The following is a 23,382-nucleotide window of genomic DNA, read 5'->3' on the forward strand; positions in this document are numbered from 1 at the left end:
GATGTTGAATAAAACAACTGCCCGTGTCTCCAGAGGCTTGTTATATCTAATACACCTCATGAGTGCCACAATTACAAAAAAACCCACCGATGTTAAAGTGAAACTACGTCTATTTCATAAAATCTCTGTTCAGCCTCCAAACAGCAACAACTGAAAGTCACTAAGCATCCTCTCTGACACGTAAGACTACAAATGAAGACAGACACTGCGAAACATCATCTGCGACGTACGAGTCTGTCCCAGTTGGCCCTCGTGTGGGAATCACCGAGGTACCATCTGCTTACCATGTGCCTGTATATCCAGACACACCCCCGCTGTGCTCCATTTGAATTCTCCTGTCATTCAAAAAGAGTCCCCAGAGTGGCTATCCTCTCTGATAGACACATACACAGGGTAAATATTAAAGACAAGCTAAAGTTCAGACAAAGCGGAGGGTGTGGAGCTACATTGCTTGGGAGATGCACATGGGAATGTGACAGGCATTCCCCAGGTTTCTTCTGTAATATGGTCTCCAACTGGGATGGAATTTAGTATTGAGATCGGCAAAAGGACTTGCGATTGTGGGGAAATAAAGTCATTTAATGTCTTGTGCTGCATTCAGAAACCTTTCACAAGCATTAAAATCTCTGAGTAAAGTCTGAGTAAATTGGTTAATTTCTTTTGAAAACATGAATATAATTATTATAATTTTAATTAAAATTATAACACAATAATTTATAACACAATAAAATGATGTTGCATTTTTTTTTAAATTTCTTTTTTTTTTTAAAATTCTTTTAATATTTCAGGTAATTTTTTGCAAATTTCTTGCAATTTTTTGGTCATTTCTTGTTAAGTTGTACCTTATTTTCATGTTTTTGAAACAAATTAAGCTAGTTTGCTCAGGTTTCCAAGGGTTAAAAACACAGAACGTGTTGTTATTTTTCCTCTTTTGGGCATGCTCTTGTCTTTCACATTTAAACACAACGTACACACAGGATCAACGTATGTGTGTGTATCAGGCTGCTACCTCAGTACTGACAGACAGCGCATTGCTATACTGTGACATTATGACTGTTGTTTAATTCAGAGGCAACAATCACTGCTGATCAATGGCGTCGCGGATGGCAGCCTCCGTGCTGCACTCTCTTTTTCTGCTCTTGGACCTGCACTTGTATAGCGCCTTTCTAGTCTTCCAACCACTCAAAGCGTTTTCACACGTCACATTCACCCATTCACACACTGCTGGCCGAGGCTATCGTACAAGGTGCTACTTTGTACCCATTCTCACCATTTTTGCCACACTCACACACCGATGGCACAGTCATTTGGGGTTCAGCATCTTGCCCAAGGATATTTAAACATGGAGTAGCCATGGATCAATCCACCAATACTTAGATTAGGGAACCACCCGCGCTACCTCTTGAGCCACAGCCATCCATGTTTTTGTTAATTTGATCACTTTTCAGCCCTCGTTCACTGATCACATTCGGCTTTGCTGTCCTTGTTCTTAGCTGTTATATCTTTTTCTGTGTGTGTATATTGAGAGAAATGAAAAAACTGAGTCATATACACAAACCAATCACAAACTGTTTTATGATGAGATCACTCCAGTGGCAATAAAGCAATCCGAGATTTCAAACAAATGTGGGCCCGGAGCGCAAAGTGGGGGGACAATGGCTCCTTCCCTACTTCTGGCCCCCTTTCTCAGACTACAAGCACCTTTGAACTGGACCTTCATGTTGATCTCAACTACACACCTGTAAAGCTCTGTCACTGTATCTTTCATGGTTGTGGCACAATCACATCGACAAAATCTGTCCACACACAGGCAGACATGTAGACGCTATATTCCATTTGCACTGGAAAGTCAGAGATTCCCAAAAAATGTTTTCAATCATAATGCCCCGAGTCAGACTCCCAACTCAGAGAGTCGGAGGAACGTTTCCAACCCCAACCTCCAAATCCAATTTTGCTGCTCCACATCAACAGTAGTAAACTTTGTAGTAATGTACTTTTTTAGCAATCTTGTCTTATTTGTGTGTCATTAAAACAGTCGTACACACAGCTGGTTTGCTAACAACGGCTAACCTGGTTAGATCTGGTATTGTTAACAATATATTGGTTTTCCAACTTGTTTGGAATGGAACGCAGCAAAACACCCAGCAAAGTGCTCAAAACCGTTTCTGTGGTAGTTCCCGCTGCTGCAACAGGCTTTTTTCACAGGGGGAAATTTTGACATGTGACGGTAGGAAAAGCACAGATGTGACGTAAATAAAGAAATTAACGGCTGAACTCTATGTAGCCGCTTTAATTTCAGGGTCCTGGTATTGTGCATGCTTGCTTCCCGTCACTCTCACTGGGACTCTTAAATAGCATAGAGCCATCGTTAATGTCATTAGTAACACCTGTGCTTTTCCTGCAATGACAGGCCACAAGGTGTGCTGTGAAGAAGGACCTCATTTTGCTGTGGTTACACACACACACACACAGAAACACACAAGCTCACAAGGTGAAAACAATACCAGCCGACACAATGTTGTCACCGCTGGTAAAAATGAACCAATATGACACAGTCTCGTCATACATTACCAGCCATATTTGCTATGGGCAAATAGTTTAGAGGAAATGTCCTTTGTAAATGCCTTTCCCTTTGGAGTACAAATTGCATTTACATTCAATAACAGTTTGTAGTAGAATAAGGCTTTAAGATGCTTAATGCTTAATAGTAGCACATATGACAGGTGTGAGACATATGCTCCTAACTGTGTGATGCTTTGTCGAATGATGAACTTGAGCACCGACTTAACATTTGGAGTTTTATTTGATTAGGAAGTAATGGCTCATTTAGAGATGAAACAATTACATCGTCTCAGATAGGAAGACAATTTCCTGCTCAAGCACTTTCTAATCCTTTTGGTTATGGTCTTTTATCACCTTTAATGATGGCTCTGAACCATGTAGCCTATTCAGCGACTGAGCGAGTGTGATTGCTCTTTGTCTTCTTTCCTGGGGCAGACACCTAACATATTTATCTGTAATCCTGTCTTCGCAGCGTGGCTGTGACCAATGTGTGGCCTGTTGCTGCTCCCTAAAGCAGCCAGCTCAGCAGCGGCCCACTCAGGCCTAATGTGATTTACAGCTGTGGCAGCAGAAGCCAGCTGATTAGACTGACAAATCTACCTGATCTGCAGCTGCACACATTACTGAGATTAGCTCCATGAAGCCTGGCCCTGACCAACATCCATTATCACTGATATTTGTGGAGGGTGAGTTAATTACAAAAACATTTAGGCTACTGTATTTAGAGCTCATCTGTCAAACACTGTCACATGTGCCCTCATCTGGCAAACTGATGTTAGCAGACAGGAAACTGTTATGAAAGTAAAAGATGATTTTCCATTAACAGACTCAAGCTTTCTCTAGGAGTGAACAGGGTGTTTTATAATGAAGCTCCAGATGAGGAAATGGCACTCAAAATCTATAATGCACATAATGTTTGGAGCTAATGAGTTTCATCCAGACTGAGAGCTTGAAACAGAGGTCTAAAGGTTTTTCTTTTCTGTGTGCACATACTGTCTGTGCTGCTGTACAGGGCATCCTGGTCAGTAGCACAAAGTTGCACCAAACTCTCATTTCCTCTCCGTGGCTTGGCAGGTGGCATCGGCGGGAAAACACTGCATCCTTTCCACAGCCACAGGAACTTTACAGAATGTGACTTTCCAAGCATGTGGCTGCTGCCTGCTGCTCATTAAAAGTCCGCACAGAAGAAATCTCTCACTGAGCCCCAAAACTATTGCGAGGAAGCAGTTCGTTAACATCAAAACAACACAAACAAGCTCTTAGCACATTTATCCGTCTTACCTCGTGTGTGGAGAAGCGATTTGTTGACAACATACACCGAGAAGCATGTTTTATTGCCTGGGAAGGCATTCAAAGAGCGACATCAAGTGGCGGTTGTATAAATTACAGCAAATACATGTTAAAGTCTTCTCAACATAACAATTCTTGCCATAAAAATGCCTAAATTACATAGTAGCATCTTACTTTTTAATTGAAAAAAAGCTTTATTTTTAAATCTTTTTTTATTAAAAAAAAATCTATTCATCTAATAATACTAGGTTTATATTTCTTCAAATTCTACAAATTATGAGCAAAGTTACTGAGTTTAACAACAATGATAATAATAATATTATATTTTATAATAATAATAATAATAATAAGCCTGTGTATTTACTAACTGTATTCTTTTTTTAAAAACTACTATTAAAATTGCTATTGCTAAATTGTTTTAATAAAAAAATACAAATTCTACAAACAAAGAAATTGCAATCAAATAATAATAATAATAATAATAGGTCTATTTTTACTATATGAAAAAGAGTTAATACATTTTTTTATTAACATTTTTAATTAAAAAATATTTTAAATAATATATGGTTAGATTTCCTTCCAATGCTACAGATGAGCAAAAACTAATTAAAAAATGATAATAATAATGATAATAATAACAGTAATAATAACAAGAAGAAGAGGAAGAAGAAGAACCAGCCTCACTTTTTATAATGTGTCTTTTTAGCATCAATCACCCATGCAATATCAGTAAATACCAAACTGTGCAATATCTATATTTCCTATGTGCAACAATGTGAATACAGTTATTAAGCCTTTTTGTTTATTATATTTTGCATTTTGAACTTTTGAATGTTTACTGTACTGTTCTGTGTTTTCCACTGATGCTTCTTGTTTTGCACTGTCCCCTTTGCTGCTGTAATGATGCAAAGTCCCCCACTGTGGGATTATTAAAAAATTATCTTTTCTTATCTTAACAAAAACAATAATAATGATAATAATAACAACCATTAATATTCACAAATCTGCAGTTCAACGAGGCACATCTCAACCTACTCTTAAAACCAATACATCTGCTCCCTATGAAGATCTCCACATGTGTTGCCATGGTGACAGCTTGATATCTATTTGTCACACTTGTGATCAAAGGCGGCGCACTCTGGTGGGAAGATGTCTAACATTCCTCCTCACAGGAACAAGATAAGTTACTAATTAATAAGGGAGACCATGGACCCAACAGCAATGCCCCAGTTTTACTCTTCATTAGTTTCATGTAAAACGACTCCTATGCATGTAGGCCTGTCACAAACCGTGTCCAGATGCATCACCAGAGCACATGTGCATGTAGCAGGGGAAGAAAAGTCAGTATCTTTTATCTTATCTGTCGAGTTAAAGGTATTCTGTGGGTCATGAGGCCGCCAGATTATGGATGAAAGGCTGGGTTTATCTCCCTCAGAGCTGCAGAGGAGCTCTCTGTTTGAGTAAAGGTAATAAAAAACTTTTATGATGACTGAGAAAAGGAGAGCCAGAAATAATATGTCAAGATACGTTCAAGTGATCCTTCTAACAAATTATAGTACATTCTTTTCGATAGAGCCTGTGAAAATGCATACATTTTAAGAAATTCTACACTGAAAAGATGCTTTAACACTGGAAACCTACTTCAGCTACTCCCACTCTCTTTGACGCTTTTTAAATCACAGAAATTCCCCTCAGCCTTCTCACTTAGTCATCTTATCCCTCAAGTATTATCCACAGTTCACAACATGAAGGAATCTGTGAACACAACAAGGCCAAACAACCTCAGCACTTGCACAAAGCTCTGCCCAGAGGCTTGGAAACATATGATGACTCAATGTTTTGGTAGCAAAACATGAAGGCGCAGTAACATAAAATACAGACTCTGTTAAGAATAACCTTCTGACTTACCCGCCACATGATTACATCCGAGAGAGGAAAGAGCCACCTTTAAAGTCAGTCACTGTTGATATTTGGGCTCCGCCAAAGCTGATCCAGTGCAGTGGTATGAACTTTGAGGAGAGTGACTCGTCTCTCTGGCTCTCTGTGAGTTTCTGACCCTCTAACCCTATCCTCTAAGCTCACAGAAAACCAGTAGGAGGATCGAAACTTTCCACTCTTTTCACTCCTCTCACTGAGGACTGTACCTATCCCATGTACACACAGTGGGCTGCAAATTGTTGTAATGGCCAATCACATAAAAGGGGCAGGACTTCTGCTAGTTTGGTCTATCACTGGAGGCTATCAGAGCATGGAGTGTTGCCATAACTCTAAACAAAGCTTTTTTTGTCATCCTCGACTAAACATCATCCAAATAGCTGAAGCTGCACACCACAAAAACAACATTAAGTGCATTAATAACACATTGTCTCTTGATTTTTGCATAAGCAGTGTGATGACATTTAAAAGCTACTGTGTTTGGGCAAAATCTGAACTGCTAAAGCTGCAAATGTGTTTGGTGCTTAAGGCAAGATTCCATACAGCCAAATGAAATAGTGCAGAAGCAAACACAGTAATCAATGATGATTATACTCTCCTGGGAGGACAGTGATGCTTTGTGTCTGAGTCCCAGTGCCAGTGCTAACATGGATTAACAATATATTAACAGACAATCCAGTGTTTTTCTCCCACAACCATATTCTGCTGGCAGTTGCCACACTCATTAGCACAGATGGCAATCAAGCACATCACTTTTAGTTGGAAACCTGCATTCAGCAACCTTATTTCTTTAGACGATCAACGAAATGGAAACACACAGGAATGCATTGTGGTTTTGCGACAGTTGACTTAGAAAGTGTTGAAAGTTGTCTTGCATTGTTGGCACCGCTCTTTGGCTAAAATGGTCCCAACACAAACATGTGCTGACTGACACCGCTGGCATCCAAACAGCATTGCCAATCACATAAAGTTTGATCTCAGCTCTGGATTTGAGCCTGCATTCACTGTTTAAGGTTTGAGGTATTTAGTTAGAGGCCGTTACCTCAAATGACCTTGTCAGCGACATCAAGTCAGTGTTTTTGATACAGAATCTCTGTGTAAAGCAAATGTTTATGCTATGTGGTAAAACCACAGTGCATAAGGCACAGATTGATTTGGATTAGTAGAAAAACCAAAGCCACTGCCAGGACTTCTTGTGTTTCAGGTTAGCCTGCAGGGTTCAATAACCCATTAAAGAAATGTGAGAGCAATGAAAACAAAACTTAGATTTGAAGGTAGATAATGACTTGAAGAAACTTAAACCTATTAAGATCTTGGCAAATGCATGAGACCCATTGCACAAGTTACAGCAGTATGTGCAATAAAGCCTAAAATATTCAATTCAGTTGCAGAGGAATTTAGTTTTAAAATAAAACACAGATATTTTGTGTTCATTGTGTTCATCTTTCAGCAAAACATAAATCTGCTAAATTTCAAACATACAGACAAAAAAGTGTGTAGAACACTGCAAAGCATGTTTATTATAGCGCACAAAAACTTTTTCAAAGCCAAACTTTAAAGTCAGAAAGAGACCTAAAGGGGACCTTTAAAGTATCACCCACTGGAAATATAGATGATCCCTTACCTCGCAGTCTCTAAGTCAGTCAACCAGACAGTCCACAGTCCGGGTGACAGATGAATACAGAAATAAAGCCAAGGAAGAGATTTTTCTGAAAACACCGGCTTTCTTCAGAAGCCTCACTTTAGCTCCTACTCTCTGTCTGGGCTCTGCTGCTTCGTCTGTCTCACCGCTATCTCTGAAATTCTCCTCACACAACCCCTTCTTCTCTAATCCCCTCTAAAGGAAGCCGAAACGGCTCCAAATGGTTCAACCAGGCGCCGACTTCTCAGGCTTTTTCCCTCTTTGTATTATTTTGTTGGCTGGGATCATTAACTTAGTCCCATGAGAACATAAGGAGGTAAATAACCCCCCTCCTTCCTGTGGGAGGCTGTCAATCACAACTGATGATGAGGTGGCGAAGAGGGAGGGGGGGGTTGCTTTTAGCAGCCAAGGAGGCACTCCTGATTGGCCACCGGGGATCAGAGGTGCCCTGCATGACAAATGGGAGCACTGGGATGGATGGGCCTTGGAGAGATGCTCAGCTGAGGTTGTGTGCACATTTATAATGGACTTTTATGCAGCTTGCTCATTTACATGTCATTCAAAAGGAAATAAAGCTCTGGAAATGAGTGACTAATCAAAGCTGACACAGCAAATGTCAATTTAACACAGCTGCATTAATAAAAGTGGAACTATAATGCACTGTAAATATCCGTGTGGACATAAGAATGACAAGATCTTTAAATGACTCTTCGGTACAGTCTGGACGCTCAGTGGGGGGACTGGGAGGAAAGCATAAAGCTTCCGTTGCCATGGCGGTGTGGCGAGAGCAACGATGCATCTTGGCGCCGGAGCCAAATGCCACTCTAATCTTTTCATTGGCAAACCTTCAGCTCTTCTCTTCACAGCTTGTTTGTTTCTCAGTCAAGCCTACTGCTGTCTGTCACTCTCCAGTTCCTTCCAACATCCCATGCCAGTCTGAAAGTCTGCTGCATTTTGTAAGGAAAAGAAACATGTAAAGACACTGTTAGCAGCAGAACAATACCTGAGAGGGGTCACTCTGCTCCCAGTGCCCGCCGCTAAACTCTCAGTCGGACAAGTAAGGAGAGACAATAGACAAATTAAGCATGACTTCCATTCATTCAGCACTCACTAATGGATTTGTAAACAGCACAGCACACATCAATTTCCTATGTAAAACACAGACACAGCAATGCTGCATTATTCTCACATCGGTCCTCAGATGTACGCCAGCTATCCAGTAATTTACAACAGCAAGAAAATCTACAAGACAGTGTTATTGCCACTGCCCGAGGCCACACACTGCTACGTCTCCATAAATTGCCTGTGAAATAATGACTTCGCTACATCCCTCTCTCACCCTAAGATTCATTTCAGTGCAATAAAATGCCATAAAACTCATGACATTTACATGGACTGTGGAGTCCCACTGACATTTGAGGCCAGTGCTTTTTAAAAGGTGAAAATGTTTTTTGCCACTCCAGGGTCAATCCAAAGTCACCCCACCCCCGCCCCCACCCCTTTTCTGAACTGCAATAAACATTAAGTGGAAAATGTCCATTTCTGTTTTAACCATTCCAAAAAAGACAGAGGAATTGTCTGGGCTGCGGTTTCAGCAACTACTCCCACTTCACCCACTAAAAATCCAACCTGACTAGCCCTGGCTTTCTGTCCGGAAACAGGATGAAAAACATTTATTTTTGTGTATTAAATTGTCAATTTAAATTCCACAAATCAAAAGGACTGTGATATTGTTTAAATCCAACGGGGCATCATCTCTGTCATTATGTATCAGTTTTGACAAAAGACAAACTGTCTGTTCAATCATAACTAATTGATATAACAGCTGCAAAATAATCCCGTCCAGAGGTTACGAAGCTGACAATGACAATTATATTTTTTTGTTTATATATTTGTATAAGTGGCAATCAAGATGCTGATGTTCTTGGTGTAATCCTAGTAAAATTACTTCCAGAAAATATGCTGAATTACACTGTACATTTATTTTCTTATCAATAAGTAACAGCACTGCTGAAAATAATTATTCAAAACAAATGAATATTCATCCCCACTAAATAAGGCCATTTGCTGCCTGAGGCAGCTCTCTTGGTGGAGGTTGGCACATCAAGCTGTATTAATTGGACAAAGACCTGAAAAGGGCCAAAAAAAACCCTTCCTGAAGGAGCAGATAAGAAGTTGGAGCAAAATAGGCTGTGAAATCTGACGTTACGTAAACTTTGATGGGTGAAAAAGAAACAGGATTTCTCTCAGGGAGGAGACATCTGTGAGCTACGTCATCATGTTAGAAGGTTATGCCTCACCTTGTGCTCCGTGCAGACTCATTTTACACTCAACAAAGAAATACTGAAATCTGTATGTAAACTTTGGGCATCCAAATCTACATAACACAAAAGGGAAAACATAAGAAAACACTTTCATGCTCGACAAGAGTCACATTTAAGCATCAGGAGGACAAAGTGGTCAAAACAACTTTGCCAGCTCACTAAAGCAAATCACCACAACTTCTCTGTTAAAATCAGCAGCCAAAACGAAAGGCAGTTAGCCTCACTTACGTGCTATAGTCCAGTGTGATCATCTAAAACGCAGCAAGAAGATGCAGCTCCCATTAATGGCTCACCATTCTGGTTCAGTAGCACAAGGATGAGAGACTAAACAAAACATACAGTAGCATCCTGTCTTGCCTCTTTCCACTCTCCCTCCCTCATTGCTCGAGCTCCCCACCCTGCCCCAGCTCCAGCCTTATGCTCATACGAGCGTAAAACATGCCCAGGAAGCGTCACTTCCACTGGGTCATTTCATGGATATTGTCTCCATTAATGCTCGGGTCCATCACCCCCCTCTTTTCTCTCTTTGGGGTTGAGCTCTTGCCCCTGGCTCCCCACCCTCTCGGCAAAAAGACAAAGATGTAGCAAATGGGGAGACAAAAGAGGGGGTGCGTGAACCTTTGGGAGCACATTTTGATGAGTTTCTGACTACACCACCAGGCCCCGAACAGATGGGATCAGTCTCCAGGGCTCTGCTGCATGGTTGCATTTAATACACAGCTCCATACATCCTCACAATAAATGTGCTGCTCACTAAATGGCGCTCATCAGATCACAGACCACATACAAGGCAACACAAAGCACAATATCTTTATCATTTGCTATTAAGCCCTCAGACACTCCTCTAATTAAAGCACGTGCCTAATTGAGTTAGCACATGCGTTGGCGTCAATATTGTCTTTTTGAATGCTGATCTAAGCAGCAATGATTGTTTTCCTAACTAGGACGGTCCAAAACAGCCACTCCTCGTTTTGCCAGTAAACAATAAGATGAAAGCAGAGTCTGTCCTCAGCATGGCAAAGGTTCAAGATTTTAATTGCTTTCATCCCCAAGGCACATAGCCCATAACCAAGCAACACACAATCAATCCAAACATCAAGCAAATAAATGAACACCAAGCCAATTAACACTTCCTGCAATTTATCTTCAAACTTTCAACAGCATGCTGTTTGGTGCAGTTTAAGAGAAAATTGCCCCTGTTTAATTGTTAAAGCTGTTTATCATGCAGGCATGATGAAGTGTAGAAAATATCTGCTGTGCATTTAATGTGGTTTAATATATAGGACTGTTGTGAGCACTGACCTGGAATTGATTCTTTTTCTCTGAGCAGGCTGCAGGTTTATCGGCGCATTCATGGTTTTGTCAACAACGGAATCAACTGTCAGCCTTTTCTCTTATATGACACAGCAAACAAATAGAAGCTGCTATTTAATCTAGTATGAAAGACTTGTATAAACAGGCGTACTAAACAGTGGTGGAAGAAGTATTCAGATGCTTTACTGGAGCAGCACAGCACTGTGAAAATACTCCTCCACAAGTGAAAGCCCAGCATTCAAAACTATCTTCAGTAAAGTATGCAAGAATTATCAACAAAATCTACTTTTAAGTATCAAAAGTACCAAAAAAACCCAAGACTAATTGTGCAGTAAAATGTTCCCTCCCAGCGTTTCATTATTACATATGATTGTGAATTAATATTACTGATACAATAACGTGTATGTTGCATTGTACTGCTGTGGATGTTCCAGGTTGTGCTCATTTTAACTCATATACTGTTGAGTAGTTTAATCTACAGTAATGCATCATATGATCATCACATATTTGTAGCGTCGCTGTCCTTTGAGAATCACAAATCTCTAAAAATAATCATTTTTTCAGCTTTGTGACAATACATTGTCCGACAGATCCAAGAGGGTTTTTAAATACTTAATTCAGCTTAAGGAGAATTTTCTCAACTTAAAAAGGAACACTTGCAAGACAAAAGAAGTGGAGTAAAAAGTATAATAATGACCTCTGAGGTGTAGTGGAGTAGAAATATAGAGTTGCAAAAACAAATGGAAATACTACTAATATGAGAAAGTTAAATTTGCACTAGTACAGTACTTGCACAATACTTGGTTTATTTTACTTGTACTTGCTTTATTTTACTGTAACATTTTTATCATTTAGATGTACAGTTCAGGGATGCCATGGGTAAAAGAAAACTGCTTAGCTTTGTCTAGGTAAGGAGCAATGATAAGACAGTTCATCCCCAATTTGAACATACATATTTGCCTCTCACCTGTACAGCTATTTAAAAATCTCGATTGTTTTGATGTGAGTTGCTGAGTGTTGGATATATCAGCTGTAAAGATGTTTGCCTTTTCTCTAATATAATGCAACAAGATAGCACTCAGCTTGCAGTGCTCAAACCACCAAAAAACACATTTGAAAAACGCAACAGCAGTGTCTCCAGAAATCAAGATCCGGTTACTTCAGATAATCCACAGACCTTGTTGTGAGCAGTTCAATGTAGGACAATTTTTTCTTACTAATGCAAACTGTATCACTGCACAGATGAAGATGTGCATCTACTGCTTGCTCACATAGCACCACAGAGCGAGCTAATATTACAGCTCAGCAGAGCAGGACGCCACGAACAGGAGCATCTTGCCAATGAGAAGATGCACGCTTCCTTCTGCACAGTGGTACAGTTGGCAGGTGTAGTTCAGAAGAAAAAATAGTTCCCTCATGAAACTGTTAACAACATAGCATGTGCATGTGAGAGCCACCTTGTGTCATAATATGTAAGAGAAGGCAGATATCTCTACTGTCGATGCTTTCAGCATTCGGCAACTCACACCAAAACAATCTAGATTGATAAATAGCACTACAGGTGGGAGGAAAAATATTTACTATCCCTTTAAAGACACTTGTTTAAAATTTAAATCGATATGCTATTCGCTGTGCATCAGAAGTTGTAGCAATGGTTTACTGTCTGCTCTCATGGAATGAAAAAGAAGTAACAATATGAAGGAAAAAAAGGCCAGAGGAAACTTTAAAACATCACCCACCAAGAAAAACAGTTATACTGTGTGGTTAAAAGCAACACAATGAAATATTGCACTGTCTGGTGTTTCCCACTGAAATCAAACTGTGAAGGAGCTTTTGGGAAAGTAAGGTCATGTGTTATGTTTAGTCCACACCACAGCACTGTTGCCTGAAAGTCTTGGCTTTTATTTTTTCCTGAAAAAAATGAATCCTTCTGAAAGGGTGCGGTGAACGCCTGCTACATTCTTTGCTGCTTGGAGAAGTCTGTAATTGCTTCCAGCTTCTGAGGAATCTACAGGAGAAAACTAGTGTCACATTTTATCAAGAATCTCCCTTCATCAACAACACTGGACTTATCTTATCAGAGACGGTGCAAATGAAGCACTCAATCACTTCCCCATCTGCAAACCCCACCTAAACCCCAACCCCCAAAATTCCAAATACAGTCTTTTTTTTTTTTTTTTTTACAAGTAGCTGTAGCATTTACAGGAACAGTGTGACAGATTTTTCCAGAGATATTGTAGCATCTAGTTGTGAGGATAGCAGATTGCAAAAAGCTAAAGCTTCTCCCCGTTAAAATTTCCTGAATGGTCATTGCTCAGGATGATTGTACCGGGAGCCAACTTATCGGCAGAGGGCTCTTTATCTCTGACACAAATGGAGGACCAGTTAAAACTCTAATTTAAGCACTTTCTCTTTACAAATCAGTGTTTCTTCGGCCCAGTACCTACTAATGGGTGCCCACCTATTTTCTCAGATAACTTTATCTGTGCTCACCTTTTTTCTGATCCAGACTATTGCAGCTAAATAAGCTTAAAATAGCTGCCCACAGACGCCACGGGATATGACCAACTCGCTGTATTTGGTTACTCACTGGTTTTGTTTACTCACTGTTTTTGTTTGATGATCCAGGGTGCTTTTGGTGTGTCGACTGATTTGCAGGATGTTATGAGAGTTGTTGTGTGTCACTAAACTGATCTGTCAGACTGTTACGTTCAAGTGAAATTTAAAACCCCCAAATAAACATTCTCCCAAAATTAACAGGCCCTTGCAAAGTTCAAATCAATGGGGCAAAAAAATAATTCATCAAAAAATAAAACTGAGATTTGGCCAAAAGCACAGCGGTTGAAGGCTGTATCCTCTTTGCCGTCTTCCCTAATGACTAATTTCACACACCTCTAACACAGACATTCAGTTTTTTTGTCCACAGAGGTTACCTCCTCTGCAAATCAAATGGACGCAGTGATTAAAACTGACAAAAACACCAAATAAAGCAACTTCCTGTTATAAATCAGTGTGTCTTCATCACTGTCAGGCATGTCGGAAATGGGCTGCTTACCTAGCACCTGCTAATGTGAGCTCACCTTTTTTCTCTAAAAACTTATGATCGGACCTTCAGGAGGTTTTTACCAGGAGCCAAATAACATGCAGAGGATTCTTTCTCTCCAAAACAAACGGACCGGGTGATTAAAACCAGTAAAAACACGGACTTCAACAATTCCAAGTTAAAAAATCTGTGTTTTTTTCAATGCTCTCATGACCCTATCAGGAGCTAGTGTTTGATTTGTTTGTTCTGGGCTTCTGTAGAAACAAGGCAAAGTAACATGGCGGACTCTGAGGACAAGGACCAGACCCCCCAGGAAAGCAGCTCAGCCAATTGCAATACTGCAACGAGAAAGTCCCCTGCAGCCCAAAAAACATTTAACCTACAGACCACCATTGTAAAAGAGATGTCTGTAAAACTGTTGACAGAACTCCTCGAACTTCAAACCAGGTCAATTATGACTCTTTCAGTTATGATTTTTTTTAACCATGGGTGTTTTATATTGCTAAAATTTTCCCTTCAACCAAGAAAGTGATTCAAAAGTAAGTGACCTCATCACAGTGTGAAGTCTATGAGCAGAACAGAAACCTACGGGCAGGGAGAAACACCACTGTGCATATTCAGTGGACAGCATACCACAGGTGTAAACCCAGAATATTTTTTGGCGGGTAACGACATTAGAATGAATACGCGCCATCCTGGCATCCAGTATAAACAGGGTTCCCACATATTTTCCTGGACAATTTTTTAAAAAACTTTTCCATGACTTCTCGAGGCTCCACAATAAAAAAAATGTCTCGCCATTTTTTAAACAAATTAGAATAAAACTCTATTCAAACATAATAACGGGTAGCTGGCATGTATGAATGGGGAGACAGAAAGTGGGGAGAAAATGAGAAAAACGTGGTGTTAAACAAAACATTGCCACACATCAGCGCATACTAGAGCTACATTATGTCGTCAGCCACAGAAAATAAATTTGCCGTTATGTACCAATACATACAATACTTCAGAGGAAGATTACAACAACAATTTCATTCAAAATAACCCAAGTCCATGACTTTTCCAAAATGTTCAATGGCTTTTATCATTTCCATTACTTATCCTGGCCTGGAAAATATGAATGTGAATTTCCACCGCTTTTCAAGGTTTTCAATGACCGTGGGAACCCTGTGTAAACCTATGACAAGGAACTGCTCCCTAGGTAGATATAAACGTCTCATTCTAAGGCAACAAAAACGCAACGATAATTATTTTCAAGTGATTCTAAAACAATGAGAACTACCAATTTTCTACTCCATTTCTGCCAATACATCCCCCTACTAATCTGCTAAAAGACTAATCTTATATATAGAACGTATAATGCTTGACTTCAACACCTTCGCTGTTTCTTCGTCCTGCAGTCAGAGAAACTGAATCCCTTCACACTTCACTCCTACACCAAGAAATGCTGGAGGAGGTCTGAACATCTGCTGTGGTGTGCTGTGTTCATGCGTCCAATGAGACGTCAGAGCCAAAGGCAGCAGCCCAGCTGTTCGGATCTGGGTCAGCTGCATCCGGGCCAAGGGATGCTTTCAAAACACTATCTGCTCAGGATGAGACATTTTTGACAGTGTTGTCACTGTTGCAGTTAGCACTATCACTGATAAACACCAGTGTTTAAAGCACACAGATTCAAGAGGCCTGTCTTCAACGTCTTACAGACGCTCTTAAGGTTAAGAGACAGTCAGAGTGATCAGTTTTCTGCTTTAGCCGTGAGCCTTGGCTCAGTGTGGCCTTACTAAATATCTTCACTTCATCTACATGTCAACAAAACATTCCTTCAAGACATTCTGGGACACATTCCTCAAATCTTGGCCTGTGACGCACATTCTCCGGAGTTTAAAATGGATTAAACATTTACTTTTCCCGAAGAGGTATCGTTGATAAAAGGAATATTTTTCTGTGAGTGAGTCCGCACACATTCATATACAAGTACCCCATTTCCATCCACGCTCACTGACTCCGACAATGAACCGGCATTGGCTCTCTCTCTGTCACAACAAGCAGGCGCAGAGAGCTCACAGCTGCTGGTGGAGCTGGCACTGCTGACCTGATGGAGACAGTTTTGTTTATCATTTGGCACGAAGATCGAAGAAACAGAGCTTTGTAATGAGAGCGAGATTTGAGAGATGGATCACCACACATTTGAAGCACTCAAGGAAATAATAATACATTCGAAGTGAACTGTCTTTCCTCATATAATCTGAGAATGGATTGTTGGATGAATTCAATCCCGAAGGCTCAAAAGACTGATACGAAGAAAGAATGCTTTACTTTGAGGCTCCTAAAACAGAGGGAAGGAGGGCGTTTTAGAGCAATAGCAGAACCAGATGCCTGCATGAGGGAAAACACTGAAAACCAAATGAATTCACCAGAGTTCCTTATCCACAGTTATTTGGCACAATTACGCATTCTCTTAGAACAACACACCATTGCTTCAGCTCTCACCGAAACAAGTCGAAAACAAGAAGCTTTCTTGTGGAAATACATAAAACTTGGACACAAAAAGCATAACAGCTAAATTCTTTCCTGTGCACAGGAAATGTTACATATTTTGCCAATTCAATAATATGCCAGCAGTTGTTTTATGAGGAAGCTGATATCAGTATTTTCAGCTGTCAGCAGATGTGATGCATGTGCACACAAGACTGAACTTGTTTTTATCCGGCTCACCTCTAAATTAGAATTCTCTCTGAGAAATAAAGTGCGGAGCTTTTTCTCGCACAAACTTGGTTGTTCACTCATGTGCATCCATGTATGTGTGTCCCTAATATCTTCCTGACTGTGCAGTATGTTGATTTATGCAGGACAAATTAGTATCCGAGTACAATAGATAACGTGCCGTGACTGACGTGCATTGCTATAGATCTATTTGAGGAGGACTTGAAATTTAGCAGAAAGTTTATGTGTAATGGTTTAGGATATCACTTTTTCTGACAAACGACACGTGGTTCCCTCATGCAGTAGTGTTGGAAGTATTCAGATTCTTTACTTAAGTACTGATACTACCCTGTAAAAAGTGTTACAAATAAATGTCCTGCATTGAAAATTTTACTTAAGTAAAAGTATGTCAGTATATTCGGAAAAAAGCTCTAAAAGTTAAAGTACCTAATGCGGAAAATCTAAAAACAAACAAACAAAACAATAAACACCTCTAAAACAAAAAATAAAAAAATAAAAAAATACTACTACTACTACTACTACTACTACTACTACTATTACTACTACCACCAATAATAATAATAATAAAGAATAGAAAAAACATCCCCAAAATTAAAAATTAATCTTTTTAATAAATTCTCTCTGAAAATGTAGTGGTGTAAAAGTATAAAATGACATTAAAAGTACCTCAAATTTGTACTTAAGTCCAGTACTTGAGTAAATGTACTTAGTTACACTCCACCACTGCCCTCAAGAGTCCCACTGTTGAGTCTGAGACTATTCCTATTCTGTGCAATAGAAAGGAAATTTACAACCCAGCCTTTATTAAACTCCCCTCACCTGATGCCTCTAAGTGTTTCTTTATCAGATCTTACCTGCTTCCCCATGGCTGCGGTAGCATGTGTCTCTCCCCGGTGAATAAACACTAGGCTAACACAGAGTATGACTTTTAGGCAGCTGGTTCTTCCCCTGAGGTAAAACAGACAGGAGACAGGAGGTTGAAGGTGTTCTGTCTGCACGTACACTCCCCTTCATTGGGGTGTGTACACACACACACACACACACACACACACACACACACACACACACACACACACATACCTCACTGACATACACGCTGCTTCTCATCTACTCTACAGGTTCACACAGGAGCATGGAAATCTCCCGAGAAGAGTACTTAACCCTTGCACAGGCTGGCATTGAGTGGAATAATAAAAGAAGACATTCATGATCTCCATGCATTACCATAAAAATCAGACAAAAAGTTGTCTTGCACCAGCATCACCTGCACAGACAAGACTGGTAATGAGTAGCTTTCTACATTTTGTGGAGGTTAGAAGACAAAAGATGTGAAAATGTGTGTCTGGACCCGGTTCTGATATACTGTAAGTCAGCGTCAGATAATAGGGATAAAGGGCTTTTCTTGGTCACCGCGGGCGGCTCCATCGAGTTACCAAGCGGAGAGAAATAAGGATCAGGCATCAGGATCCACAGCAGCCAGCAGGCAGAAAGCAGCAAAGGGGGGGAAAACTTGCTATTAAGCAAGAGAGAATTGGTTTTCTCCACCCTAATGAGAATTCATCCTGTGAGATAGATGAGTCAGTCTGAAAACACAATTCCATACTTGCAATAATGAGATCATATTTGAAGAATTGGGTGTTCATCCCTCAAGTGAAAAAAAAAAAGAGTCAAGGTTAGCAAGAATTTCAGCGAGGCCGATCCTTACAGTGAGGAATTTCCCCTTTTCAACTCCTAATAAAATAGAATTACTGAGTATGAACATTAATAATGTCTGCATGTCAAAAAATTCGCTGTAAGGCTGTTATGGTCACTGCATCAGAAAAATGCATAGATAAAATCCTTTCTTTATTGTGAGGCACAAACAATAGCCAGGACACGGTCAAAATAAAACTGAGAAATGGATTGGAAAGATCTGTAAACTGACAAAACCAATAAATTATATATATACGTATACATACATATATTAATGGCCTCGTGATTGTATGCCTCTGCAAACCTGTCAAGTGTCAAGTTGCAGTTACAGTGTACATCGATGTCTGTCCATTTTTATATGTAGCCATGACAGTAGACAATGCTTCAAAGATGGATGTTGCTGCAAAGATGCTACAAATTGCAAACGCGAATGTTTCACACAAGTCTTCAACCTGTCATCACAGAGGATCTCTACGATCAGCACAGTTTCAAGGTGGACATCCAAGATTAGTGTCCTGAATTTAGTATCTGACCAAGTGTCTCCTCTTCTGTCCCTGAGATATGACACTGAATAATGGCCAGAAAAGTGCTTTTGCAGAATATCATGATGTCATAGTGAAGCTGACCTTTGACCTCTGGGTTAAAAAATTCCATCACTTCATCATTTTATCCTATTAGATATTTAAATGAAATTTTGTCATAATTAGAGTGTGAATTTTTTAGTTGTGGCTGAAAACATGGTTGGTGAGGTCACTGTGACGTTGACCTCTGACCACCAAATTCTAATAAGTTCATTGTTGAGTCCAAGTGGACGTTTGTACCGAATTTGAGAAATTCCCTTGAGGCGGTCTGGAGATGTGGCTTCCACAAGAATCGTACAGACAACTCACACACAAAGCACCTCCTGCCTCTGCTGTCGGCACTGCAGACGCATGCAAAGAATAGTGAAGGTCATGTACAATAAACTTCACTGAAAAAACACCTGCCCTAGACAGCCAGACCTTCTCTTTGACTTTAGAGTTTCATATATATGCAGGTAACTGAACAAGTGAACATCAAAAGTAAAATCAGTATTTTTTTTTCACTGATCTGCTACGTAATGTGGTCTCATTTGTTCAAATTGTGATGTCCCTGACCAGCACTTGAGTGTTATTAATCTGGAGTGTGGATCCAGGAAGAACGCTGCTAAGGGTGAGCAAGTGAGCTTAGAGTCTGACATTGTGAGTTAAAGTAAAAAACATTTTACGAGGAGATATTCATGAGGGGAACAGATTACAGACAGATTCAGGTATTTCTCACCTTATTCGCCCCCAGTCGCCCCTCTTGAGCCCAACTTTTTAGGAACAGTGTGTAGAATTCAGTGGCATGTAGCAGTGAGGACTGCAGACTGCAGCCGGCTGAAACTCATCCTGTGTGCCAATAAACGTGAACTCCCGGTCAGGATTCCTTCAGTGTTTATTGTTCAGGAGGTTTTTTTACCAGGAGCCGAATTATCTGCAGAGGTCAAAACAAACAGACCAGGTGATTAAAACCAGAAGAAACACTGAACAAAATAATTTCATATCCCAAAGATTTACATTGGGAAAAAGACGTCTGTAAATTAGAGGGTACGTTTTTTTCCAGCGTCGTAACCCCTGAACAATGACTCGTTTTGCCATCAGATTTTGATCCATTCAATCTTAAAACATCAAAATTCATTCATTTGAATCCCCGTTTAAAATAGCAGAGCAGTAAACCAGAAGTTATCCATCACAAGAGTTATTTTATACTGTGAAAATCAAGCCTTTTTGGCTTCATGCACCACTATGCAACTTTCATAAGGAACCGACAGGGCCCCACCTCCAATGCTGTATCCACTAAAGAAAACACACTTTTTTTTTAAAATTATATTCCATTTCTGCCAGCATATCCCCCTAAATCCTGCACGCTGGACATTTAAAACTTATCATGGGATGACAAAGCAGAGTGAACCATGCTGGTAACAATTATAGCCAATTTTTATTGCTAAATTCAGCTTAATTGTAGAAAACTGTCCATCCAAAACAAACATTTTTTAAATAATACCATACCTTTTTCAATGTTGCTTCAGTGTTGGGTGCATTCGGTTTCGGTTACAGTGTTTCCCATCTATACGCGATGTCCTCTTTTGATTGGGACCTTTTTTGTGTGTCGAACTCCCCTTTTTCCCTCTTAATTCATATTTCATTTTATAATTCAGGAGAAGTTAAGATTGTATTTTGAGTCTTTATAAAGTCCAAATTATTTAAAGGAAAAGGTGGCATCCACATGCAGCCAGTCTTTTTTCTTTTTTTTTTTCAGGGAGAGCTCGCGTCAGCACTCAAGAGGCCGGGTTCTGCCGTCATATCAGGAAGGAAAAAAAGTTGAGGATTAGAGGGAGTTTTTCGACACCTGTTATGGTGGGATGATTACACCTTTACAGCATGATTCATTTGACTTCATGGAGTTTGATGACTTCAGCAAATTTCCAGCAAAGCTAACCCCCAACATTAAGCTCAGGCAGCAGACGTCTGAACATTCAGACTGAAATGTTTGGGTGTGCAGAAGTTTGACACATTTAGTCTGCACCGTCTCAACATGTGCCAAAGAGGACAGAGAGTCTTAAAAGTGAGAGAGATTTATCATAAAAATATTCTTTCTACTAAAAAAAACAATATTAGATGACGCAGATGCAAACAGTGTTGTTCGTCTTTACTTTGCGAATGACATTTTGTTTTATCCAGACATTATACAGAATTGATGCTGTGGCTGCTGAGATTGATGAAACAATGAAACATCTTCTATTCATTTGCTTTGAAGATCACAACAATCGCGCTGCTGCGACGACAGACAAGACTGTCAGCATCCACTTTGGCCTTCTGGGAACAAAAAAGACAGAGAGAAAGCTTTGTAAAGATCCCAGAAGGCCACAGCACTATTCACAAGTCACTTATAAATCTGAAGCATGCGCTCACTTCTGTTGAAATTAATTTCATGCTTTTGGTGCCAGAAATGCAACGAGGATATCCATTCAAATTCAAATAATGATGAAATCAATAAACCAAAACACTTTGTGATTCTTGGTTATTTATGCAAACCGCTTTGATGCTGTGCTCAGTCCCAGAGTTCACCACTTTGCTCTCAGGTTTGACCTTCTCTGTAAAAAGATGCACGTGTTTTTGTATTAATAAGCTGCCGTGATAATTAAACTCCCTTCTACACTGGAGAGTCAATCTTCATTAACAGCTACTCAATCACAGCTTGCACTTGATAAAGTAAAAGATAGCTTGTAAATGCTTAGTCCTTGAACCTGGAATAAACTTCTATTCATTTTAAAAGTGGATGGTTGATTACAAAGGAATTTAATTTCAAATTAAAAATATTTAGCTACTGTTTACCTGAAATTACTAGTATCATCATTGTTTTTAAAAGAAAAACAACATTTTTATAACTAATGACACATGTTACTATTGTATGTTTTTGTGTGTTTTGTGTTTTCATTGTGTTCTCTAAGACTTACATAAAGGATAGGGAGGGATATACAGTGGCTTATAGACATCTGAGAACCCATTGTACGTGTGTTTTGAGGAAGTTAAAACCATTTTGACTTGATGGTTTTCAGTGTGTTTTAAAGGCCCTGTTTATACCTACTTTAATACTCCAGTGTAGTAATATCTCTTTAGCCACAAAATGTTATAATCCAATTATCATAATCACTCGTGATCTTAATTTGATTCAATTATATTCATGCATTTTTTGAATGTTCCTCAAATGTAAAATTTATTGGTCATTGGTCAATGGTAAGTGGTAAGAAACTTTTCATATTAATTCATGAATTAAATATCAATTTTTAAATACATGCAAAATGCAATATGGTATTAATATTAACTGCTGTCTATGTAGTTACCTAGATTAGTTAGATTTTTTTAAAGTATAAATCTTGATAACAAGTCAGGTAAAGCTATTTTAAGCTTTCGTGGTTTTAGGGGATGTACTGGTGCTGCAACAAGGGACAAAATCACAAATACAAAGCTTCAAACTGTTCTCGGCATTAAAATGCAGCTCATGTCTTTCCATGTTGTTCCCACTTCACGACCTTAAAGCACATAAACACAACTCAGTCGGTAGCAGACCGACTTCCCAATTCGGAAACTCCGACCGTCCGACGTCACCTGAACGCAGCAATCGGTGTATTTCTGTTTGAGTGACCTCAGAGGCTAACGCTACCTGAGGCTAACTCGCTAACGAAAGTATTTCACTTACTTTTCTGGGTGTAACGTTGACAGGTGTCTGTTGCAGTCTGACATCCCAGTCTTCTTATCAGTTGTGTGTAGGAAAATGCAACATTTAGCGGTGCCTTTTCCAGAATTGGATATAAAATCCATGAAGGCGAACTGCACGATCCAGGCCGCATCTTTCAGGGAATTAAGTAAAATGTAGACGGGGGCGCGCGCGACATGAACTCGCGTCGCAAGTGGTGGAATAGGCTACACACTGGCACGCACACACACACACACACACACACACACACACACACACACACACACACACACACACACACACACACACACACACACATCTGCCAAAGCTAGAAACTTACTCAACAGTTTATATACATTAAAAAATTCCTTAAAAATAATGTGTAAATCAATCAACTGTGTTCATAATTATGGTAATTATATAGCCTATATAACACTTTGAAATCCCTTTAAAATGAGTATTTTCAGTCAGCTTAAAAATATGTGCTCATTGCGGCGACAGTACATAATTTAGGATTTCTTTTAGATAATGTGGAAAACTGAACAAATTAACTTAAATGGATGATTAATTTAAGCTATGAACTTGAGTTCATAATTATGGTT

At 39.6% G+C, this 23,382-nt stretch overlaps 1 protein-coding gene across 7 annotated transcripts in view; it reads right to left on the bottom strand.

The window, feature by feature from the left end:
• mid1 (midline 1) overlaps positions 1 to 22,964 on the bottom strand; it is a 42,112-nt gene extending 19,148 nt beyond the window's left edge. The window contains exons 1-3 of one of the 7 annotated variants that reach the window (XM_042494741.2): positions 22,784 to 22,964; positions 19,823 to 20,017; positions 17,686 to 17,779 (exon numbers count right to left, since the gene is read on the bottom strand). The gene's annotated coding sequence lies outside the window, so the exon portion shown is untranslated. Of the gene's footprint in view, positions 1 to 3,843; positions 3,864 to 5,760; positions 5,961 to 7,411; positions 7,562 to 9,981; positions 10,113 to 17,685; positions 17,780 to 19,822; positions 20,018 to 22,783 lie in introns of those variants that run through there. The other 6 variants (XM_088083294.1, XM_088083295.1, XM_088083296.1 and 3 more) reach the window with 6 other exon arrangements.
• Between the last annotated feature and the right edge of the window lie 418 nt (positions 22,965 to 23,382).

Source organism: Plectropomus leopardus, chromosome 10 (assembly GCF_026936395.1).
Source record: "Plectropomus leopardus strain MGB_pleo_1.0 chromosome 10, ASM2693639v1, whole genome shotgun sequence".
Classification (NCBI taxonomy): domain Eukaryota; kingdom Metazoa; phylum Chordata; class Actinopteri; order Perciformes; family Serranidae; genus Plectropomus; species Plectropomus leopardus.